General features: G+C 44.8%; 1 long non-coding RNA gene across 1 annotated transcript; it reads left to right on the top strand.

Annotated features, from left to right (window-relative positions):
• Window positions 1-3,620: 3,620 nt before the first annotated feature.
• LOC141042002 (uncharacterized) lies at window positions 3,621-6,951 on the top strand. Its single transcript, XR_012203809.1, has 3 exons — window positions 3,621-4,174; window positions 4,372-4,425; window positions 4,533-6,951. It is a non-coding gene; the product is annotated as an uncharacterized lncRNA (long non-coding RNA).
• The last annotated feature ends 16,989 nt before the right edge of the window (window positions 6,952-23,940 follow it).

The following is a 23,940-nucleotide window of genomic DNA, read 5'->3' as shown; positions in this document are numbered from 1 at the left end:
GATCATTGATAAAAAGTTCTATGATCTTGACTTGAAGGTGACAGAGATGAAGACAACTATTGAGCAGCTCCAGGAAGAAGCTGAAGAGAGGAAAGGGAAAGCTACTACAGATGCCTTTCAGAGAGTGCCTAGGGCATAGAGATCTGCAGCAGTGCCCATGATAGATACAAGAGCTAATACGTCAGCACCTGCAGCCACAACATCAGTAGCCCCTCCAGTTGCCACTCCACCAGCTCCAACAACTTCAACAAATGCATTCGTTCTTGGAATCCTCTCAATGCCACCTGCCGAAGATCAAGCCTAGAGAGAGGCATAGCACTATGCATTTTCGAGATTTTTGGTAAGTTGTTGCCAAAGGGGGAGAAAGTGTATAGATCATAGGCTTCGAGAGAGAGAGCTTGCTTCTTTTTGCCATCTCTTTTGCTACTTGTTTAATACTTATTTGGTTGCTTGCCTGGTTGATGTGTGAGATACTTGTGTGGTCATGTGTTTGATCATATCATACTTTAATGCTTGTGCTTGAATGATGATATTATTTATCTCTCATGTATGATCATTCACTTTGCCTTGGTGATGAGTGCATATTTTCATATTCTATCATTTTGAGCACTCCACCGAGATGTAGGTGACATGAAAGAGTAACCCATGATCCTAATCGATTGTGCATTTGCATTCAAAAGCAAATCTTAAATAATGCACAAATTTAGGGGGAGATCTTGCTTATCACATACTTCTCAAAGCGACGATATATTTCATTCTTATTACCATTTGTCAAAGCTTTGATCTATATGTTGTCATCAATTACAAAAAAGGGGGAGATTGAAAGTGCAACTAATCCGTGGGTGGTTTTGGTAATTCCTAACAACATATAGCTCATTGAACTAATACTCTTTCAAGATGATCATTTCAGAAAGTTCAATGATTGGCATGGCATGGACTAGAGATGTGGACCCTTCAAAATGCTAAGGACACATATTGGCTCAAGCTCAAAACTCTACATTTTCATTTTAGTAATCGAAGATCACATTGAGTCCATAGGAAAAGCCAATACTATTAAAAGGGGATGAGGTGTTGCTTAATGGCTTGCTTGCTCAAAATGTTTAGTGGTATGCTCCAAAAGCCCTCAACCACTTTCTCATGTCCACATATGTCCCAAGCCTAAAGTCGAAGTCAGCCCCACTGATTTGATCTATCCGGCGCCACCGAGTTCATTTTACATAGCCATAGCCAGAAACCCTAATCAGTTCGGTCTCACAGATAGGGATCTCGGTCTCGCCGAGATGGGATTGCAAACTCTCTGTTTCCCTTCGTAACGTTTTGGTCTAATCGAGATGAGCGATCGGTCCCACCGAGTTCGCAATGCAAACTCTTTGTTTCCTTTTCGTAACGTCTTGGTCTCGCCGAAATGAGCGATCGGTCCCACCGAGTTTCCCTGACCAACTCTTTGTTTGCCTATTACAGATATCGGTCTCACCAAGTTCATGTGATCGGTCTCACCGAGATTATGTTATGCCCTAACCCTAATGTAACCGGTCCCACAGAGTTGACATGTCGGCCCCAACGAAAATCCTAACGTTCAAATTTTTAACTGAATCGGTGTGACCGAGTTTGAGTATTCGGTCCCACCGAGTTTGGTAAATTGTGTGTAATGGTTAGATTTTGTGTCGAGGCTATATATACACCTCCACCCTTCCTCCATTCGAGGAGAGAGCCATCAGAACGTGCCTACACTTCCACCATTCATTTTCTGAAGAACCACCTACTCATGTGTTGAGACCAAGATATTCCATTCCTACCACAAGAATCTTGATCTCTAGCCTTCCCCAAGTTGCTTTCCACACAAATCATCTTTCCACCAAATCCAAATTAGTGAGAGAGAGTTGAGTGTTGGGGAGACTATCATTTGAAGCACAAGAGTGTGACAGCCTGATTTTTGGCCCTTTCTTTTTCTTTTGTTTTTCTGAGGTTTTTGCTTAAGTTTTCTTTTTCCGTGGCTTTGTGGTCTGGAAACTGAAGAAGATGCCCTCTTCTTTGTTTCCAGAGTGGCTTGTCATTCCCAAACCATTCCCTAAACCCTGTCATTTTCATCCTAGCCCAAACCCCAATATTCTTTTCCTTGGGAATATTCCTTTTCTATTAAAGGAATAACCCAATTTGCCCTAGGTTGTGAAGCAACCTATATTTATATCACTCCTAAAAATCCCAAATAATTCTCATAAATTGTTTGGGTCCTATATTCATCAAATATGGCAAAATATTTATTTTGCCATGTTCCCCATCATGCTCAATTAATTCATTTCTATTCTGCCCTAACTGGCACACTGTGAAGCAAGTGCTATTTTCCTTTTCCCAATTGACCTCAAACTCCTTGGACACCTTTTCCTGTCCATATCATTGCCACATGCCAAAATGCAACCTCATTTGCCTAGTAATTATTTAATTATGATTTTCCAAAGTTTCTATCCAGAAAGAAGCTTTGTGAAGGAGGTGCAAGCTAGGCATATCCAAATGAGTTGCCATTTTGCATGATCCCTCGTATCATCATATAATAGCCCTCCACCAAAGAAGAGCTCTTGTCATGCCTCCATGTGAGCTCATCTTCAATTCTTTGATTCTGTCCAAAATTTCAGTTTGTGAAGCAAGTATATTTTATCTTGCTCCATTATGGCTGCCAATTGTTCTAGGCCTTCTATTATCCATATAACCTACCTCCACCCATTTTAGGCATGTTTCATCAAGCCATTATTCCTTTAGAATTTTTCTAAGTTTCTGGACAGAAATGATGTTTGTAAAGCAAGTACCATTTTGGATTGTCCATTTGGTATGAGCTTTTTACATCATCTTTATATGTCCTTATCATGAGGATTTGCCAAGTTGCATCCCATTCCATGACTCCATGTGAGTGCATCATCCTAATCTAGTTTCTGGACCAGTTTATGTGGTTGTTAAGCAACTACATTAAATCATGATCCTAATCCTCTCCAAGTTACCAGGGTGAAAGTCCTTCTTACCCTAAACCTACCAGACAACTCCATTTGACCCAATCACCTCCCTGTTGAGCAGCAGTACACGATCAAGTTTACTGCAGTAAACTTCAGAGGTTGTTTACTAGTTAACCGTAGCACTTTTAACCAAGCTACCACCTCAGTTACAACCTACTTTGGAAGGACTATCAGCTAGACAACGTTTTGGGTGATGTTGAGCATTGAATGCCCTCGTTCACGTGGTGACCATGACAATGGCGTGCCTGTGCACGCGCTCTGTGCGCTGTGGCGTGTCCAGAGCACAGTTTGTGCTTTGGCACCGCTCCCACTCGTCGTCTTCGCGCGCGTGAGCATGTCCAGTGGCTGCATCTCGTCGTCGCCATTGCCCTGGACCCCTCTTCCCCTCCGTCCGCTTCCTCACCGACGCAAGTCGCCGCGCGTCCACGAGCACACAGTGCCGACCGGGCATTTATGACGTTCGGCTTCATCTCCTCTTTTCCACGAGCCCGGCCTCGTCTCCGTGAGCCCTGCCCCTCGGCCGTTCCCTCGCTCGTCGCCTCCCTCCAAGCTCATGCGCATGGGCACGCGTCCACAGCGTCGGACACGCGTCCGCGGCGGTGCCAGCTCGACCTCCTCCCCCGCTGGCTATTTAAGCCGTCCCCGAGCACTCCGAGCTCACCATCGCCCTCACCACACTCCCAGACCCCTCCCTAGCTAGTCTTCCGAGCCCCGGAGCCTCTCCTCGCCGCAGTAGGCCGCCATGGGCGCCGCACGGCCTCGGCTAAATTTGCTCGAAGCCGGCCCCCTCCCTCCCTCATTCCTTCACCAGAGGACTCCCCGGACCACCTCGATCCTCCTCGGGCCCTCGCCCCCTCGCCGGAGTCACTCTGGCCGCAAGCCCCATCGCCTCCCGTACCGCCGTCCGCCGCAGCAGCGGCCCCGCTCGAGCCCGACCTCCCCAAGATGGATAGATGCTCTGGACGGGTGCGTCTCAGTCCCCTGAGCACGCCGGTATGCTGCACGGCCCGGGAGACAGCCGGAGCTGCCGGAACAGCCGCCGGCGCCGGCCCAGTCCTCTGCTCCATCGGGCGCGATCGAGGAGAAGACGAAGCCGATGATCCCTCCCTGCCAGCTGGCCGCGGGCCCCGCTCGGCAGCCCCTCAGCCATTGACCCCGCCTCTACCACGTGTGTAAGTGGAGGCGTAAAACACTAGTACGTTTTCGCTTATAGAAAGCGTACTTTCCCCTGAGTACGTTTTCTATTAGAGAAAGCGTATTTCCTGTCTGTTTCAGCCCAGAATGCGTTTTCTTAATCAGAAAGCGTATTTCTAACTTTGCGCTTCTGCCTTATCCACTCAGGGACTTGTTTGTGATTATATTTTTGCAGAAAAGTCCCTGAACTTCAACCCTTCACAACTTTTCAACCGTAACTCCAAATGAGGTGATTCCAAAGCCCACTTGTTCGTCTCGTCGAGCCTGTTTTGTTGGTTCCATTTTCACTATGTTTTGGCACTGTGAAAATGACCTTTTTGTCCTTGCACGTAACAGCCCCTCCGAGAGAGAACCGTTTCCGGCAAGTCTTTCCGCGAGCTTCTCGCACTTATTCCTGGTGTTTTCTTCACCCCCAGGCAAGCCACAATACCCACTTGCATGATAGTCATGCAGTAGCGATGGTTTTCAACTTGAATATTTATTAAATGATGACTTGTTTAAAATATGGTTATCGTTGGTTCGGTAATGCTTCCGGGTTAGTTCTTACTTGCTTGCTATGTTGTTATGCACCTGGTTATCATGCCCTGCTAGTTGCCAGTATTACTTTCATATTGCCATGCTTGATAGTAGTACATGTTGGGTTGGTCATGTTCTTCGATGCATGACTAACGTCGGTTACCGAGTACTGTTAATATGCGTTGTTCCTTTGCGGTTAGTTGGTTAAGTGTTACTCGCTAATGTTATTGATGAGTTCTTGCATGGTATTTATGGTTGATGCTAGTGGTCATGTTATACTATGGGTAGTGTTGCACTTGTAATATTTATGCTCGTCATTATGCCATGTTCAGTTGGAGATTATTCATAGTTGATATGGTGGATAGTTATGTTGCATCCCGTGCTTATGTTGATACCATGCTCATGCTTTGTATATGCATCATGTCATTTTATCATGGCTCAGCATATTGCATTCAAGTTTAACCGGATTAAATTGAACAACTGTTGGCTGAGTCATGGTGCCACCATATCGAAACTGACCAGTCAACCACGCTTACCTTTATGGGAAGGTCCTAACTGGGTCTATTGTCGTGCCTCTCGCCGGTGCCTCCAATGAGGGAAGGTTATGGGCGCGTGCTACCCTGATCAGGTAGGCGGACATAACCTTGTGTGCCCGTTGTTGTTATTATGGATCCGGTCCCCTTAAGGGACGTTTTGGCCACGACGGTGGTCGTTGTGTCTTTGGTAGACACGGGGCCACCCAGGACTAGCCCAGTGGGGAGTGAGTCGGAGTGGCCAGGAGAGTGTCATGGCAGTAGATCGGTTTTGTCGAAACACCGTGTCCGCACGTATGGGAGTGCGAGACCACGGGTTCCGTAGTGTGGATATAGTGTACTAACCTCTGCAGAGTGTATATTAAATCTATCGATAGCCGCGCCCGTGGATAAGGGCCCAGTTCGTGTCGGTCACACCGTGAGTCAACAGTATTAATAATAACTTGATTAATAACATCCCCGGTTCGATGATGAGATAAGTCGGTTGTGATCGCCGGAATGATCACCGTTTGGGACCAAGTGTTGGTCATGGTTGTGATCGCCGGAATGATCACCGTGGTATCGAGGATACCGAGTTGTTGGATATTCGTGATGTTGTGTGAGAATCATGGGTAAAGATCAAGCTCCTTGTGGTCATTTAATGATTACTACAATATTGTTTATACCAAGCTTGATTTGATCCTGAGATAATCGTGTGATGTCCAAGGTTGGTAAGTGATGCATATGATGGTTACGTAGTAACCCGAGCAGAATAAATAATGCATATAGTGTCATCATGTTGCATGCTAGTATCGTCGAATTCATATGTTCATGCTATGCTCATGATTGTTCTAGCTGTATCATGTTCATGTTGCTCATGTCATGTTGTTATGAGGATCTCATGTTAATTCCTGCTTAACCTGTAAATGTCATGCTGATGTTTGTCTTGAATGCTTTTGGTTATTGTGAGCTTGCAAGTACATTCAATGTGCTGACCTGGCGTGTCATGCCAGCTTGCAGGTCATGCCTGGATTGCTTGCTTGTTTGGTGTTGTTCCTGTGTTCGCGAGCTAGGATAAGCGTTCCAGCCAGAGTCCCTACGGAGTGGAGTTCACCACCGTTGTCGCTGTTCCGCTGCTAGAAGTTTTTCCGCTGCTTCGAGTTGTTCTGCTGCTTGCATAGAGCAACTGAGGATGGCATAGTGTCGCCGTGCCGATGTTATTTATTGTAATATCGAAGACCTTGTATTCATATTCGTGTAATAATAGTAAGCTGGTTTGTTCTATGCTAAGCAGTGCCGTATTCCAGAAGCCTTCTCCTCGATCTCTGGGCTGGAATACGGGGCGTTCCGGTTTTCTCTGAGCCGGGGTGCCACAAAGAGCAAGGAGTTCATCATCAATACACCATCTATTACCTTTTGGGGAGTGGTGTCTCCTAGATTGGTTAGGTGTCACTTGGGAGCCTCCGTCAAGATTGTGGAGTTGATCCAAGGAGTTTGTACAAGCAAGGAGATCGCCTACTTCATGAAGATCTACCCTAGTGAGGCAAGTCCTTCATGGGCGATGGCCATGGTGGGATAGACAAGGTTGCTTCTTGGTGGACTCTTTGTGGGTGGAGCCCTCCGTGGACTCACGCAGCCGTTACCCTTTGTGGGTTGAAGTTCCATCAACGTGGATGTACGATAGCACCACCTATCGGAAACACGCCAAAAATCTTCATGACTACATTGAATTTTCTCCCTCCAAACTCCTCCCCTTTACCTTCATATGCAATGATTTATGTTCCGCTGCTATACTCTTAGAATTGCATGTGTAGGTTGATTGCTTGACTTGTGCTAAGTTGCTAAAATCTACCAAGACATAAAATTGGGAAAAGGCTAGATTTTTATTTGGTCAAGTAGTCTAATCACCCCCCCTCTAGACATACTTTTGATCCTACACCAATGCCACCTAATTTTTTTCTATTGTTAGAAGTAAAGCTACTTCATGGAGTCGAATATTGTAATTGGTTCAAACAAGAAATAAAGGGGGAAACGTTAGTATGTACATCAGACTTGGTACAAACAGGACGGAAGGGGGTGAAAGTAGTACAGACTGGCCATCCAACCGGTCTCTTGGTCGAAAAGGGAAATATAGGGGAAATGCTGTACATAGTGGTATGACCAGGACAAGATTTTCTATCCACATATACGAATAGGTGGTTAATGTGAACAAAAATGGGACCAACCCAGATATGTTTCTAGGATGTTTGTTTCTTGGGGCAACAAACTCTGAATCACCACTTTATGCCTCGGTTTAGGTACATGGTGCTAGACTACTGGTGCACCCACTGTCCCATGCCCTTATAGCAAATATTTAGTTGTTCTTAATCTAATGCCCCTGGTAAAATGAAGCCATGCCACTGTTATAAGACATGGCAAGTTTAACCAATTGTTTTTGCGAGTAATTGTTTGAGACTCTGACTATTTCCTCTGTAGCTTTTTGTGCAAACATGGATATCCATTTCACCTTGTCGCTATTGCGACCTTTTGGTGCACTGCACAAAACACTTCTTAAAAGAAGTGATTTTTGTGCAGTTTAACGGGAATATCACACAGAAACTGTTGGTTCATTTCGGTGGAACTGCATAAAGGGAGATCTGTGTTCCAATCTTCTTCCTCCATATTGAGACCATAACCTTCCTTCACGTGAGAATGATATTTAATGCATGTGTTCACCTCTATTTTGCAATTACCGTGAGAAAATAATGCTATTGTTTACTAGTACACTTGTACTCCCTCACTGACAAAACCAAATCTGAAATAGATGGCCATCATGTACTTGGTTTCACCAATTGGTGAGGAGAAAGAGAAGCAGAGCAAGAAGAGGAAGAGGAAGACGAAGAAGAAGAAGAACAACAACAAGAAGATGATGATGATGAAGGACAAGAAGATGAAAGAAATGAAGAAGGTCACACGCTGGTACCATGCTATGTTATCCTGCCATCTTGCTAGTGGCATTGTATTGTTGTATTGCTACTAGTATTAATTTACTTGAAGAAATGCACTTGTAGTACGGAGCATAGTAGGACTTGGCTTGACAACACATCATACTAATTAACTGGATTTTGGATGCATGTGTGACCCAGCTCTACACGATCAATAGTGCCAAGGTGATCTTCCTAAAGCCGAGGCCTCAGTCGAGGCCATTCAAAGGCTCCGGCAACGTCTCCCTTACACGTGAGAGGATCCTTCCAAAGCCCTTCCACTTTTGTTGTCTCTCCTACAAGGTCACTTAATCAATTAAGAGTACTTAAGCGTCACTAATTAATCGTAGCATAATTGTCTTGTCAGAGTTAAACAAATCTTTAGTAGCACCGTATGTAGAATCATGTATGTGTGTATGTGGGTCTGTGGAGGTGGACCATGTGGTGGAGCAGGGAGGGGATCTTCGTAGTGTCATGAGATAATAATGCTATTGTTTTGCATGTCAATTTATTGCCACTAGTTCAGTAAGGCAATGTTTTGCTACTGTATTGTCATCATGAATTTGATGCTACTATTAAAGTAATATGCTAATGTATTTCTATCCTTCCTCACTAAGCTGAAGGTTTCACCTTGTTCCTACTTGTGCAAATAGGGATCATGTTGTGCCAATCGTGCATTTTAGTGGAACTACACAAGAGGATACAATGAGTTGTATCCCAGCCAGTGCTTTAGCTATACTGAGAGTTCTTGTTAATCTATTGATATAACCTCACCACTAGTAAACAAGAGTGATGTCAACCATACATTGGAAGTGTACTAAAATATATACTACTAAATGATTCCAGTCAGTGCTTTATCATCTCTTATGGGACTACATGAATAAGCTTCCTTGCTCAGGTTGGTACTAGCCTAAGGCCTTCATCGATATTAGTGTCCTGTCATCTCTATTTGCATCCTGCTACTGTGTTGCTACTGTCATGAGAAACTCCTTCATCTTTGCACGTTAAATCTTTGCAACCTATGATACATGGCAATGCTTTGAGTGTTGAGCTAATTGGCATTGATGAAATAAACTAATACCTCTCTTTAAGCAAGATTACTATGTTGCTAACTTTGGCCATTAAGATAATGAGGATGCTTCTATTTGTCAGTGTATGTTTCATCAACTAGTGCCACTATTACAGTAATCTTACTTTCTCAATATATGTGCCAACAGGGATTCTCGATTTTGGTGGAACTGCACAAAAACTTTGGGTGCTTCATTGCCTCGAGTCCATCCTTCCTTTCCTGTCAGTCGCTTATCTCGGCTTCTAGTCAAAGGAAATACTAATTGATATGCTTCCTCACACAGGTTTGTACCTGTCTTTATCCTGGTTATTGTGCTTGTCATATGATTGGTATTTTGGTATTGTGCTACTGTTGGCCGATTTCATAAAGGAGTAACTTGAAGCCTGAACTCGCAGGCAAATCATTACATTGGGCAATTTCAGTAGAACTACACAAAAATAATAGATGGACAGATACTTATGCTGCTGCTATGTACTCCAAAGTTCACTCAGACAAGCATCGATATTGACAAGAAGAAGTGCCAGAGTGAATGCCAACAATATTGCTTGGCGCATAGCCCAGAAAAACACAGTCCCGTCTTTGGTCCCAACTTGTGCCTTTTGGTTATTGCCACATATGCTGGTAGCGAACTGTATGGCATGGAGTCTAAAGATTCCAGACAAGTTGGCATGCATATATTCATCTAGCACTTAATCAGTCTGCACGCCAGGGATGCTCCATTTCAGTTGAACTGCACACAAAATTTGGGTGGTTCATTTTTTCGACCGCCTCCTTTCTTGTCTGCAATGTAGAATTTTGGCGAGCTTACATGACCAAGATGAGCCAGTAAACTCGTTGAATGAAAGTAGTGGCCAAGTTTCTCAAACCTCTCGCGGCATCGAGGCCACTATCTCGAGGATAATCCTAAAAGCAAAGTTCAGATGGTCCGTGCAGCCTCTTATGTGCTCGAAAGTTTTCTCGTACAAGCATTAATTTAAGCAAGAAGTACCATCGAGTGAACACCATTTACCAGTCTATACCCTAGCTAATTAAAGTTTGTCCATGGATGATATTGGTTGTGATCTCCCAATCATTTGGATGCATAAACATGCTAAACTTCTGTATACCTGAATCTTTTTGTGAATGCTAGCTATGAATATTGTCTTGTGATCTATCAATCATTTGGATGCACAAACATGCTGAACTTGTGTATATATGAATCTTTTGAGTTGTTGACTGTCAGTGTTGGCTATGAATAGGAACGTGTCCTGTGAACCTGAGTTTGATGTGCATGTTTAGCTTTTCTATTGTAGTTGTGTGTGAACTTGTTAGAATATCTACTGTGGGATTTTGATGTGTGAGTGTCAATGACACACCTTCTTCTCGATAAGAATTGCACCTGCTTGTTACGGTAGCAACGGCACATCAGCTCTTTTTTATCTTTTTGCTCTCTCTTCCCCCTCCCCGCCAACCCCTACCGTAATGTTTTTGGCCTCAAAATAAACATAGTACTGCATTGTTTTTGGGCCTTCATGAAAAATCAAGTGCTGCTTTGTGTAGGTTGGCCCGCCCAACAAATGGGCTACTGGTCCACCATGGACTAGGATGCTAAAAATACAAGTTGTATCGTGCAGAGGCAAGTAAAAAATGCCATCCAGAGCCATCCACTGAAAAAATTGTGTCTGATGTGCTTCTTCAGTCACGCCGCAGGCCCCCTCTTTAATCCAGTTTGCTCCATTCCCCAACCGCCAGCACGGGATGGATGCTTATCTTCTTCCCCCTCGCGCTGCCGGGGATTGAGGAAGCGCAACATCGAATCCAACACCGGCGTTGGCTGCTTGTCCAAGTGATTCTCACATAAGAATCTGCATGTTTCAGAGGCAGAGCATTTAAATCAGCACGCACTTTGCAAACATGGATAACAGAATGTTGGAAATTTTATTCATGGTCAAAGATGGAACTTGAGTTAACACCATGCTGATCAACATTCATGTATAGCACATCTTCATATGATGCACAGTAAAAAGATATGCTATTTTCAAAATGCCAAGACAATGTTGAGTGTGCGAAAAACTTGGTAAACTAGGGATGAAATTTTGGCAAGTGTTAGATATTTTTGACTGCACCAGTTGGAATCAAACCTGGGCAGTACATCTTTTCGATGAGAGGGTTGTAGTGTAACACCCCAAGACTGATGCGCTAGGTGTCTTCCGTTTATTCGTCATCATTCCATGTCATTCATTTGCATGTTGCACTTTGCCATGTCATCATGTGCATTTCATCTGCATGTTTTTCAAAACTTGCATTTGACCTGGTCTCCCAGTTCTATTTGTTGTCCTTTCTGACCCCATTCAAACTCGCACGTGCCCGCGGCACCTCCGAAATATTATTTTATAAGTGGGATAAACATGTTCACGGAATGGCGTGAAAGTTGGCATGCAGTCTTGTTATGGTGTAGTAGACCGCCTGCCAAATTTCATCGCATTTCGATTCCGTTTGATGCCCCAACAGATAACATATAGTGGCATTATAGCCGGTCAAACATCGGACATTTTCGGTCTCTGGAAACTCTCTCTGGGCCTCTCTCTCTTGCATCCCGCATTTCACAACCTCGTACACAACCCACTAACCCCCACCAAGGCCCAGCCTACCCCCTCCTCCGCCCGGAGCTGTTAACTGCTAAAAAACTGATAAAACTTGCCCTTTTGTTATTTTGTGTGAATTAATGAATATGTCATATGAGCATCTTGTCAACATGTGTTTGGTGCACTTTTATGTCCTCTTGCTTGTAGTATTTATTTCATGCCATGATATGCCATGATGTGAGTGCCATGAGCATGCAAAGTAGCATACTTGCTGTTACTATTCTGCTAAGTCTGAATCTGCTATATTGTGATACCATGTTTACTCAATGCTACCATCAAATATATGCATAATCTGGAGATGTTCAGTAATCATGTTTTGATGACCCTGTTATCATCTATGCATCCATGCCCAACTATAGCCTACTGTAGCTTGTTCTTTTCAAGCTCTCAAATTGCTTAAAAAATATAACTGCCAGTCTGTTAACAACATGTTCTATTTTGCAAAGCTCATTGTGATTAATCTGTGCATCTTAAAATTGTGCCTTTGGTTTAATTGGAAGTATTTCATGCCTAATACATGATCATGACATTTGCATTTTTATTAAAATTGCTATGCTTGCTATTATGTGCCTCCAAAGTCAGCATCATAAGTCTGATAATCTGCTATTTCATGTTAGCATCTTGTCTTGATGAATGCTATGAACTTGTTGCTCCTCTGTATATGCCATGTGGCATTATTTGAGCTCCATGATATGTAGCATAATTGTTTCATGCCTCCAACATGCCTTCATATTAACTCTGCTCACGCATATGCCCAATTTTTCACCAAGTCCTAGTCTGTGTTATAAAGTTGCTTTTTGCATTGATCATATTGGTTTAATCTTGATGCCTATGAACCTGAACCTTAATGATATTTGAAGCATGTAATCTGTACTTTAAGTGCATATCAAGTTTGTGGTCATTTGGTTCCTGTAGTGTGTTGATTTGATGCTTCCAATATGCCGACTTTCTGTTTTGGGCAGATTATTGTTTAAACTTGCTTTGAGTGTATGTGTTGAACCGTTTCTTCATTTTTAGCATGCTCTATATGAAACTTGCTTGGTTTTGCATGTAGTTTCATCATGTCATGTTACATCTTTGATTTGAGTATGTGTGCTTGATGTTAGAATGCATTTTACATCAATGCCATGTTTAACTTGTTTTGCTCATATCTTCTAGGCCGTAGCTCCGAATTAAATGAACTTTATATGTAACTTGATTAGAAAAGCATGTAGATCATCATGGTGCGCTTTAACTTGCTGTTTAGCAACTTCAACATACTGTGTTATTCAGATATGTACCAATTTCAAAATTTTCATATGGGGAGTTTCCGGAATTGTTATATGTTGTTTCCGGCCTCATTTAAACTTGCTTTGATGTGGGACTCTTGTATGCATCATATCTTGCCATGAGTAGCATCATGTAGCCTTGTCATGCATCATACTTGGTTGAGCATCATGTCATGTTTAAGTGTTGTGTGTTTACCATGTTGTATTGCTTCTTTCCAATTGTGCTCCTTCTCGATAGTTCCCGTTTCGTTGCGATCGTGAGGATCCATTAGACTATACTTGGTTCGTCTATGTTCGTTCGCCTTATTCATGGAATCGTTCTTCTTCCTAGCAGAATTTCAGGCGAGATGACCGTTGCCCTGGATACCAGTACTATCTTTACTTTGCTAGTTGTCTCGATGCTATCGCTATGTCACGCTACCTACCACTTGTTTATCAAGCCTCCAAAATTTGCCATGATAACCCTCTAACCTTTTCCACCATCCCAGCAAACTGTTGTTTGGCTATGTTATCGCTTTGCTCAGGCCCTCTTATAGCGTTGCTAGTTGTAGGTGCAGTTGCAGGTTGTTCCATGTTGGGACGTGGATATCATGGGATATCACAATATCTCTTATTTAATTAATGCACATATGTACTTGGTATAGGGTGGAAGGCTCGGCCTTTTGCCTGGTGTTTTGTTCCTATCTTGCCGCCCTAGTTTCCGTCATACCATTGTTATGTTCCTTGAATCTTGCGTTCCTAACACAGTCGGGGTTTATGGGCCCCCCTTGATAGTTCGCTTTGAATATAACTCTTCCAGCAAGGCCCAACTTTGGTTTTACCATTTGCCTAATAATAACTAAAACTTTCATAGGCACCGGCTAGCACCCGAGGATTCTTAATCTAAAACCCGGGCGAGGGCTCCTCATGAGTGTTGGTCCAAACTAGAGCACCTTGCGGTGCCCCCTTGGCAACTTGGGTCTCAGCGACTGTAAGCTTAGCTCATCTGATCATGGCCTGAGACGAAATACGCGCAGCTACTATCAGGGTGTCGGCACGTCGGGAGGTCTTGCTAGTTTTGTTTTACCATTGTCAAAATGTCTTATGAACCGGGATTCTGAGATTGATCGGGTTGTTCGGGAGGAGGATTTTCCCCCATTGATCATGAGAGCTTGTCATGGGCTAAGTTGGAACACCCCTGCAGGGTTTAAACTTTTGAGAGCCGTGCCCGCGGTTATGTGGCAAATGTGAATTTTTAATATCTGGTTGTAGAGAACTTGACACCAGATCCGAAAAAATACACCAACCGCATGTGTAACCATGACTGTCTCTTATCGAGTGAGTTGAGAAGAGAACAAGGTGGGGTTTTGTTTGAACGTAAGTAGTTCAGGATCACTTCTTGATCATTACTAGTTTGTGATCGTTGCATAGTTTCTCACCTTATTCTTTTACTCGTAAGTTAGCCACTGTACAATGCGTAGTCGCTTGCTGCAACCTCACCACTTAGAAATTCCATACCCATTAAGCTTTGCTAGTCTTGATACCCATGGTAATGGGATGGCTGACTCCTCGTGGCTCACAGATTACTACAACAGCAGTTGCAGGTATAGGTAATGCGATGATCTGACGTGAGAGCAATGTTTGCTTGTTTCAGAGTTCTTCTTCCACTTCTTGCTCTTCGATCACGGGATAGGTTCTTGGTCGGCAGCCTAGGCTAGCAGGGTGGATGTCGTTTGAGTTTTTGTTTGTGTTTCATCCGTAGTTGGATGTTGCTCTTATGTATGATGTTTGATGTATTCATGTGGCATTTATATGCCTTTGTATGTATCCCCATCTATTATGTAATGGTACGATGTAACAATATTCACCTTGCAAAAGCGTCTTCAATATGCGGCTCTATAGTTGATGGGACCTTCGAGTTCCTCTCGGATAGGATTGTATATTGGGCGTGACAAGTTGGTATAAGAGCCTCGACCGACCATAGGAGCCTCCTTGATTGTTCATAGCATGCACGTTGTCAAGTCTAGAAGAAAACCATTTTCCGGAGTCTAGTTATATCGGATAGTAGGAATTCTTTTACTCCTCAGCCCCTTCATCGCTCTGGTGAGGAATCATGACATAGGTGTTTTGATTCTTCTACTCTTCCCATTCAAATTTTCTTTTAGGATCACGCAGGTGTTTTCGTTCGTTGTCTATCCTTTGTTCAAGCGCTGCACTTCTCTCTGAGTTATTCCATCCTCTTCAACTTTTGCAATATCGATTCTCAGTTTCCTAACGGAGTTTGATCCTTTTCAAGTTCTATTCTCAGTTCTTCTCAACGGGGTCCATTCCATCCATCCCAAGTTTACTTTGTTTTTCCCACCCTCCCGCCCTTTTTCTTTCCGGATTCTGAAGTCTCTATTCGAGTATCCATTTTATTTGTGTGAAGCCTCTTCATTCTTTCCTCAATTGTTTCAACTGGTGAATTCTCGTCTCGTTCAACATTCTTCATGTTTTTTTCTTTGTTCTACGATGGATCCAATTCAATTTTTCGGTGTTGATTATATTCTTTTCCTTGGCTCAAATGTTTCCCCTTGCTCATTCTCCTCTCGCCATTTAATCATTTCGGAGTGCTGAAGACATCTCAGAAGACTCATGGTTGCATTCAAGTTAATTCGAGGTTGTCACCTCATTTAAGTCCTTCAATCGTTCTGGCGCATCATCTCTCTCTCAACCGATCATTCTCAACGGTGCTCCTTTGAGTGGGCCCTAACCCACAGGTTTATACCCAGGAGCTTACCTGGCTCTTCTAATTATTCCAGAGTTACTACCAATTCTTTTCAAGTTTGACGTAAGAATGAATTTTCATCAGTCAGTTGTCGTCTCCAGGATCGCTCTCAAATTCTTTTCAACTTCGGCTCAACATTCTAGTATTGATTGTTCCGGAGCATCTATCTAATTCTTCACAACATTTCTCGTCGTCATTCTCAGCGTTGAAGACCGAAAAAGAATTTCTCTTAAATCTTGTCCGTTCACATGAAGATTGATGGTTCTAGCGTCATGCCATCCTCATAATTGTTTTCAATTATAAGAATTATTTCATACTCATATGCAGCATTTCATGAGTTCTTTCCTTTTTGATTCTCTGGAGGCCGTCACTGCAGAAGAATTCTTTATTCACGACATTCTTTTCGCGTTCTCAAATTCTTCCAGTGCTTCGTCCAAGTTTTCTTTAATCAGCTCATGATCTCTTCATTCTGTTGTATCTAAATCCCCTCAAGTATATTTGTTCTTTTAATTCTTCCCGGCGATTCATTCTCCTTTCTTCGTTCGTTTTCATTTCTTACGGTGGCTCGTTGAAGACCTTCCCAAGTTGTGTAATATCTCTCCTCATCCTTTTCAAGAGGAATAAGTTGCATGCCAAATCTGTTTGTCATCAATTAAATTTGATGAGGATAACCATAACATAATTCTTATTCTCATCCCATCATGATCAAGTAATTCTTTCCTTCGGAGATTGTTCATGATGAATAATCTCTCAGTTCTAAGTTGTTCACCTTTTCTTATCCGGAGTTCCAAGTTTTTTCTCGGTTGTCTTGTCGCGAATCTCAATCTAAATCATCGCAAGGCTTCATCTTGTTCTTTTCAAAATTCGTTTCTTTAATCGTTTTCTTACCGGGGTGTGGTGTCCTCTTTTCAAATCCTTGAACTTGTCTACCTTGCCTTGTCTCTTATACCAGGATCCTATCGCAATTCTTTTGTTCTTATTACTTTTCTATCTTCTTCTAACCGGAGTAGTTTTAGAGTCTATCTTGTTCCTTGAGCTTTTGATTCTTGTCATAATCATTGTTCCTCTTTTCTACCCGAGTGTTCTCATCCTTGTTCATATTCTCTCTTGCGCTCTTGTTTACCTCATCCTCTTTTCTTCCGTCTCGCCCCTAAGATCTCGGGACGAGATCTTCTGTTAGTGGATGGGAGTTGTAACGCCCAAAGACCGATGCACCAGGTGTCTTCCGTTTATTCGTCGTCGTTGCCATGTCATTTGCTTGCGTGTTGGACTTTGCCATGTCATCATGTGCACTTCATCTGCATGTTTTGCAAAACTTGCATCCGTCCGGGTCTCCCAGTTCTCTCTGTTGTCCGTTCCGAACCCATTCACACTCACATGCGCCTGCGACACCTCCGAAATATTATTTTATAAGTGGGATAAATTTTTCTCAGAATGGCATGAAAGTTGACGTGCAGTCTTGTTATGGTGTAGGTAGCCCGCCGGCCAAATTTCATCGCATTTGGAGTCTGTTTGATGCACGAACGGATGACATAGAGCGGCATTATTGCCGGTCAAACGTCGGGCGTTTTCGGTCTCTAAAAACTGTCACCGGGCCTCTCTCTCTTCTCTCCCGCTGCCCACAACCTCCTACATAGCCCACTAATGTCAGGACCCCGATCCTAAGCCACATTGATCTAGCATGTAACACATCATATCACTTTGCGGCCTCACGCACGGTATCCCCACGGGTGCCACCTTCCCTGGCCCGGGACCGTTTGCGCCTTTTGGCTCACGTATATGATAGTGTCGCTAGCATCCAGATGATAGAGAACCCGGGACGACATGACTAGTCGTGAACCCAAAGTGGCACTAACTTACAGGGACATGCATACATGACCCAGCAACGAACGTGTCGGTCATCAACGAGTGAATTCGGGCTGTAGCAACTGGGCTAGCAGGACTCCGGGAAGCAACTGGGCTAGCAGGACTCCGGGAATCCGGGCTATAGCAGGCTAACAGGACTCCGAAAGAAACCGCGTGACATTTCCCCGAAGGGACATACACAGGATCGAAGAAGGACACATGCCGGCCAGTCTAAGATTTCCGGAGCAGTAGCAATTGGGCTAATAGGACTCCAATAAACCGGGCTGTAGCAGACTACCATGGCTCAGTGGAAGCACTAGACTACATTTCCCCATAAGAGAGGCTACAAGGATAGACAACTAGGTTGCCGGATCCCACACATACCAAGCATTTCAATCATACACACAATATGCTCGATATGTGTAAATACAACATGGCATGACAACAAAACTCTATGACTCAAAGTATTTATTCATAAGACTCCGAAGAGTCAGATATTACAAACATGGGTCTCATGACCCAGCATTCAAGTCATACAAGCAATAGCACAAGCGGAAGCTTAAACATGTCTGAGTACAAACAACTACAAATGAAAAAGGCTGAGAAGCCTGACTATCTACAAGACCCTGCCGAGGGCACAAGATCGTAGCTGAGGTAACAAGCTAAACGTCGAAGTCCACGCAGAACTACTAGTGAGACTGATGTCTCTCTGCAGAACATAAATTAAGCAAACGTGAGTAAAAATGTACCCAACAAGACTTACATCAGAACTAGCTACATATGCATAAGTATCAACAAAGGGGGTGGTGGAGTTTAACAGCAGCAAGCCAGCTTTGACTCAGTGGCTATCCTAAACTACGACTGCAGGTAACTCTTTTGGGGTGGCGCACACGAGTCCACATATTCACCATATCAATACACCACTATGGATCCGCTCCCGTCTCCCTACGAGAACGCCATCCATAGCACTCACGCTTATCTTGCGCATTTTAGAGTATCCACTTTCACTTGTCTATGAACTATATAGGCAACCCAGAGGTCCTTTACCGCGGACGCGGCTATTCGAATAGATGATGTTAACCCTGTAGGGGTGTACTTCTTCACACACGCTCTCGCCACTTACCGCCATGTACACATCATGTATCTCGGCAACCTTCAAGCGGAAGCCTGGCGAGGGTGTCGGCCACGACCTGACTAACCACACAAGTCCCTAGTCCATGTTTATCGCTTATTTAGGTTCCATCTGCAGGGAGTCCGGCCGAGGTTTCCACATACGGCCCCGAACGATGTGTACAGGGTTCCGCGACACCAAACGAGCGCCCGGCATACCCGGTCACGTGCCTACCGCATCACAGCCCACCCCTCGGGTCAGCACTGTGCACAGCCTCCAGCAACTACAAACACCAGAAACTACTTGCAACTCCCGGACAGAGGACAGGGGCGGTTAATAAGTCGAGAGGGTCAATTAAGGATCCTAATGAGTGGTAGTAGCTATTCATGGATCACAAACACAGAACTCAGTTCCTGAGGACGGCTTCAATGAGACAACCCACCGTGTACTCTTACATGGCCTCTCACCGCTACCTTTACCAAATCATGTTCACACACTTAGCTCACACACAGTAGGACATGTTCAACACCATTCCAATTCATCCCCGATGAATCAGACTTGACTCAACTCTAAGCAGTAGCAGGCATGACAAACAAACATGAATGAGTAGGCACATCAGGGCTCAAACAACTCCTAATCATGCTAGTGGGTTTCATCTATTTACTGTGGCAATGACGCGTCATGCAGAGGATAAGGGGTTCAACTACCGCATCATGTAACAATTGAATCGTTGTTGTCCTAATGCAGTAAAAGAGAGCAGAGGCGAGAGAGTGGGATTGTATCGGAATGAACAAGGGGGTTTTGCTTGCCTGGCACTTCTGAAGATAGTATAGCTCTTCATCGGTGTCATCGAACTCATCGCCGGATCAACGTCTACTAAGGGGGAACAAATACCGGCAACAAAGAGGAAACACAATCAATGAAATGCACAATATGATGCATGATCATGACATGGCAATATGAGTGTGTTGGGCTAATGCAACTACAACCAGATGGGTTTGAGCTTATTTGAACCAAAGATTCAAATACAAACTCAAGTTATGGGTTTATATAAGTGCATTAACATGTTTGACCTAACACAGCAAGGTTAAGTTGCTCTAACATGCATGAAACAAGTACAGATGGATAGATTGGATTTTTCTGATCATTTTTCATATATAACTTATTTCATTCTAAGTTATGGTTGAATTTCTATGAATTTTAGAAGTTAGCACTATTTTCTGGATTTCCTGAACAAGAATAAATCCAGAAAATGCATTACTGCGTCACCATTAAGTCATGCTGAACTCAGCAGGTCAACAGGCCGTCCAGGTCAAACCTGACCAGTGAGGCCCACTGGTCAGTGACTCAGTTAACTAACTGAGTTAGTTAGTGCTAATCTAACCCTAACTAGGATGTTAGCAGGGCGGGGCCCACATGTCAGTGGCTCGTCTATCTAACTAAATTAATTAACACTAATTAAGTTAATACTAACTAAACAGGGGCATGGGCCCACATGTCAGCGACCCTGGGGAGGTCAACCCCAGGTCAAAACGGTCAAGCACGCCGGACTTGGTCCACGGCTCGTCGCCGGCGAGGCCAGAGACGGTGGAGGCGCTCGGAATCGCTCCTCCGGCGACCAAAAGAGCGGCGGAGGGGCTCTGCGTGCTGCTGGGAGTGCTCCGCATCTCCCTCTGCAAGCGAGTGGGGTTGATGCGGCCGGAGTTGAGCACGGCGACGACCTTGGCGGCGGCCGGAGCTCGGGTGAGCTCGGGATCGAGGCCGCAGCATGCAAACGGAGGGAGTTTTGCGCTAGGGGGATGCTACGCGAGTTGGTGATCACGTTAGACACGCCGGGTTGACCATTAGGTCACCGGAGTTGCGTCGACGGCGAGCTCAGGCGGCGGCGGTTGCGAGTGTGCTCATTGCGGTCTCTACGGCGTGCGGAAGCGAGAACGGAGAGGAGGAGGAGAGGCAGAAGCTCATAGCGGTCACGACAAGCTAGGCAGCGGGGTCGGGGACGAGCTGGAGCGAGCGGGACGGCGGAGTGGATCTCCGGTGACGGTGAGGTGGAGCGAGGACGGTGCAGTGGCTCCGGGGCGAAAGAGCGCTCGGGCCCGATATGATTGACGAAGTGGAGGGTGGCGGCGCTTCTGGACATGGCGGGGTGACGTGGAGGCGACGGTGGCCGCGGTTATGGTGGCGGTGTGGCTGCGGCAGCGTCGGCCATGGTGGGGAGAGAGCAAGAGAGGCAGGGGGCGAGTGAGGTGTCGGAGAGGTCGGGGCGATGAGGTGGGACTCACCCACGCGTCCAGCGGCTCGGCGGCAAGCAGGTGACGGCGTGGCGAGCTCGGGCGCGCCGGCGCTCACCTCTCAGCCTGCCTGGCGAGAGGAAGCAGCTGACTGGCCATGGGCCAGCACAGTGCTGGGCCGCCAGGTAGGTTTGGTCAGCTAAGTTTGTCCTTCCTTTTTATTTGTTTCAGTTTTCTATTTCTTCTGTAGCTTCAGGGCTTTATTAAAAATACCTAGACATTCCCAAAAATCATGAAACTACTCATGGCTACTGTTTAGAGTATATCCAATAGCAAACATTTTAGTTTATGATTATTTGGACATTTAAAATATTTTATAGCATTTAAATGTCCAAATGCAAATAACATATGATTTAATCCAGTGACCTTATGATGTCCTAGAAAAGTGTGCACCATTTTTGTCAGAGGTTCTAGACCAAGGCAAAGATGATGAACATTTTAGAATGGCATTTCAGGTTCATTGAAAAAGATTTTAGTAAACCCTAGTTGGATTGAGGGGGTGCTGGGGGTTTCTCTCATCCCCATTTCAACTTTATGTGAAAAGTAAACATGATGTAGTCACTCTAATGCATGCACTGACTAGGGTTGTGACAACTAACCCCCACCTAGGCTCAGCCTACCCCCCTCCTCCGCCCGCCAAAGCCGTCCGATGGCGATCGAATGGCTCCGAAACGGGCTAAAACCACTAACCCTAGACCCCCTACCCTATTTAAACACCTCCCCTGCCATTTTAGCCTTCTCCCACCTCCTCCTCGCTTTCGGCGCAGCCAGCCTCCTCCCACCGCTCCACCGCCACCACTTGTCACCGGCCTAGAGGCCAGCGCCGCCACCCGCAGCCAACCGGAGGCCGCCACATCGCCCAAAACTTCTTCTCCCACCTCCGCGGCCCGTGGAACCCAGGCGCAGCCCGCCCTAGGCCGATCTGGGCCCAAGGCGGCCGCACCCCGTGCCCGTGTCTTCCCTCGTGCCAGCAAGCATTGCCACCTCGCGCCTCGCCAGAGATCGCCAACCCCGCCGCCCGATCTGCTCGCCGCCGAGAGCCTCACTTAAGACCTGCCGGAGCACGAGCTCCCCCGCGCTGCCCTCTCCATCTCTTCCCCTATCTCCGACATCTTCTCCTCCTTCTCACGTTTTCTCTCTCCCTCTCTGTATTTGCCGCAGCTGTAACCGCCGCCGCCGCTTGTGGACGTCGTTACCGGCGCCGCCCAAAGCTGAGAACGGGCATCACACGCCCGGATCTGGTCTCCACCGCCGTGGATCCGCCTCCCCAGCTTCCCTGCATGCAGCTTCATAGCCGGGATCGCGCCTCTGCGCCATTCCGCCGACATGGCCCTGCTCGGGTCGAGCAGGGAGCTCGCCCTCGCCCGCCTGGTCCTCATGGGCCACGACCCGCCTCAGCGTGCCTCCAAGACCCAGCCGACCTGCGTCCTACACAAACTGGGCCTCGGCCCGCTAGGTGAGCAGCCCAGCCCCGCTGCTAAACCCCGCCTGTGCGAAGGATAGCTAAAAAGCGCTCACCCTGTTTTCTTTGTTAAAAATGACTTAAGTCCTCGAAAAAGGTTATCATATTGCATTCTTGTGAGGCTCATAACTTTGTGCATGTTTATCCGGTTGGAGTGGGTAATATCTCAAAATGGTCTACTCTTTATGCTCTATATGATGGTGGTTGTTGAATTCATGATAGGGTTCATATTCTTGTCATTATCTCTGTTGTAAAAGTGCATGTTGCTGTTAACTGCTAAAAACTGATAAAACATGACCTTTTGTTATTTTTGTGTGATTTAATGAATATGTCATATGAGCATCTTGTTGTTACTATCCTGCTAATCTGAATCTGTTATATTGTGATGCCATGTTTACTTCATGCTACCATCAAATCTACGCATAATCTGGAGATGTTCAGTAATCATGTTTTGATGAACATGTTATGCTCTATCCATCCATGCCCTTGTTCGTAACTATAGACTCCTGTAGCTTGTTCTTTTCATGCTATCAAATTGCTTAAAAATATAACTGTCAATCTGTTAACAGCAAGTTCCATTTTGCAAAGCTCATTGTAATTAATCTGTGCATCCGATAAATTGTGCCTTTGGTTTAATTGGAATTATGTCATGCCTACTAAATGCTCATGACCTTTGTATATTTATTAAAATTTCTATGCTTGCTATTATGTGCCTCCAAAATCGGCACCATAATGTTAGTGTTTGAATCCCCAGACTTCTAAGAATTCTGAGAATCTGTTATTTCATGTTTGCATCTTATCTTGATGAATGCTGAACTTGTTGCTCCTATGTATATGCCATGTTGCATTGTTTGAGATCCATGATATCTACTAGCATGCTATAACTGTGACACCCAAGTTTTTATTTGGATTTTTCAAAAGATTTTTATTTGACTTGAGGGGAGTGATTTAAATTTTTCCTTTAAGAGAACTCTCCCTCTCAAATATTTTTTTGGCAAAAGTTTTATTTGGATTCACCCAAGATCTGTCTTTGGTCTTGGAGGTTCTTGCTTTCCATTTGGACTCAAGACCAAATGTTTTTCTTTTGGGGAAAACAACTTTTAAAAATCTTTTTGGAAATGCACTATGGCTTTTGGAAAACTCCTTTGCCACCTTCAACAATTCCTTCTTGCCATGGCCCTAGTGCAAATCCTCTCTCCTAACCCTTCCCTCACCTTTGGATCATGATCTGCATCAAATCCAGCAAGTTGGACCTCCCCATGTGATCATTTCCATTTGAATCTTATTCAAACAAATTTCTGTCTTCTATCCTACTACTTGGAGATTTACAAAGGAAC

This window comes from Aegilops tauschii, chromosome 2 (genome assembly GCF_002575655.3).
Source record: "Aegilops tauschii subsp. strangulata cultivar AL8/78 chromosome 2, Aet v6.0, whole genome shotgun sequence".
Classification (NCBI taxonomy): Eukaryota; Viridiplantae; Streptophyta; class Magnoliopsida; order Poales; family Poaceae; genus Aegilops; species Aegilops tauschii.
The sequence above is the reverse complement of the archived record's forward strand: the minus strand, read 5'-3'. Positions and strand labels throughout refer to the sequence as shown.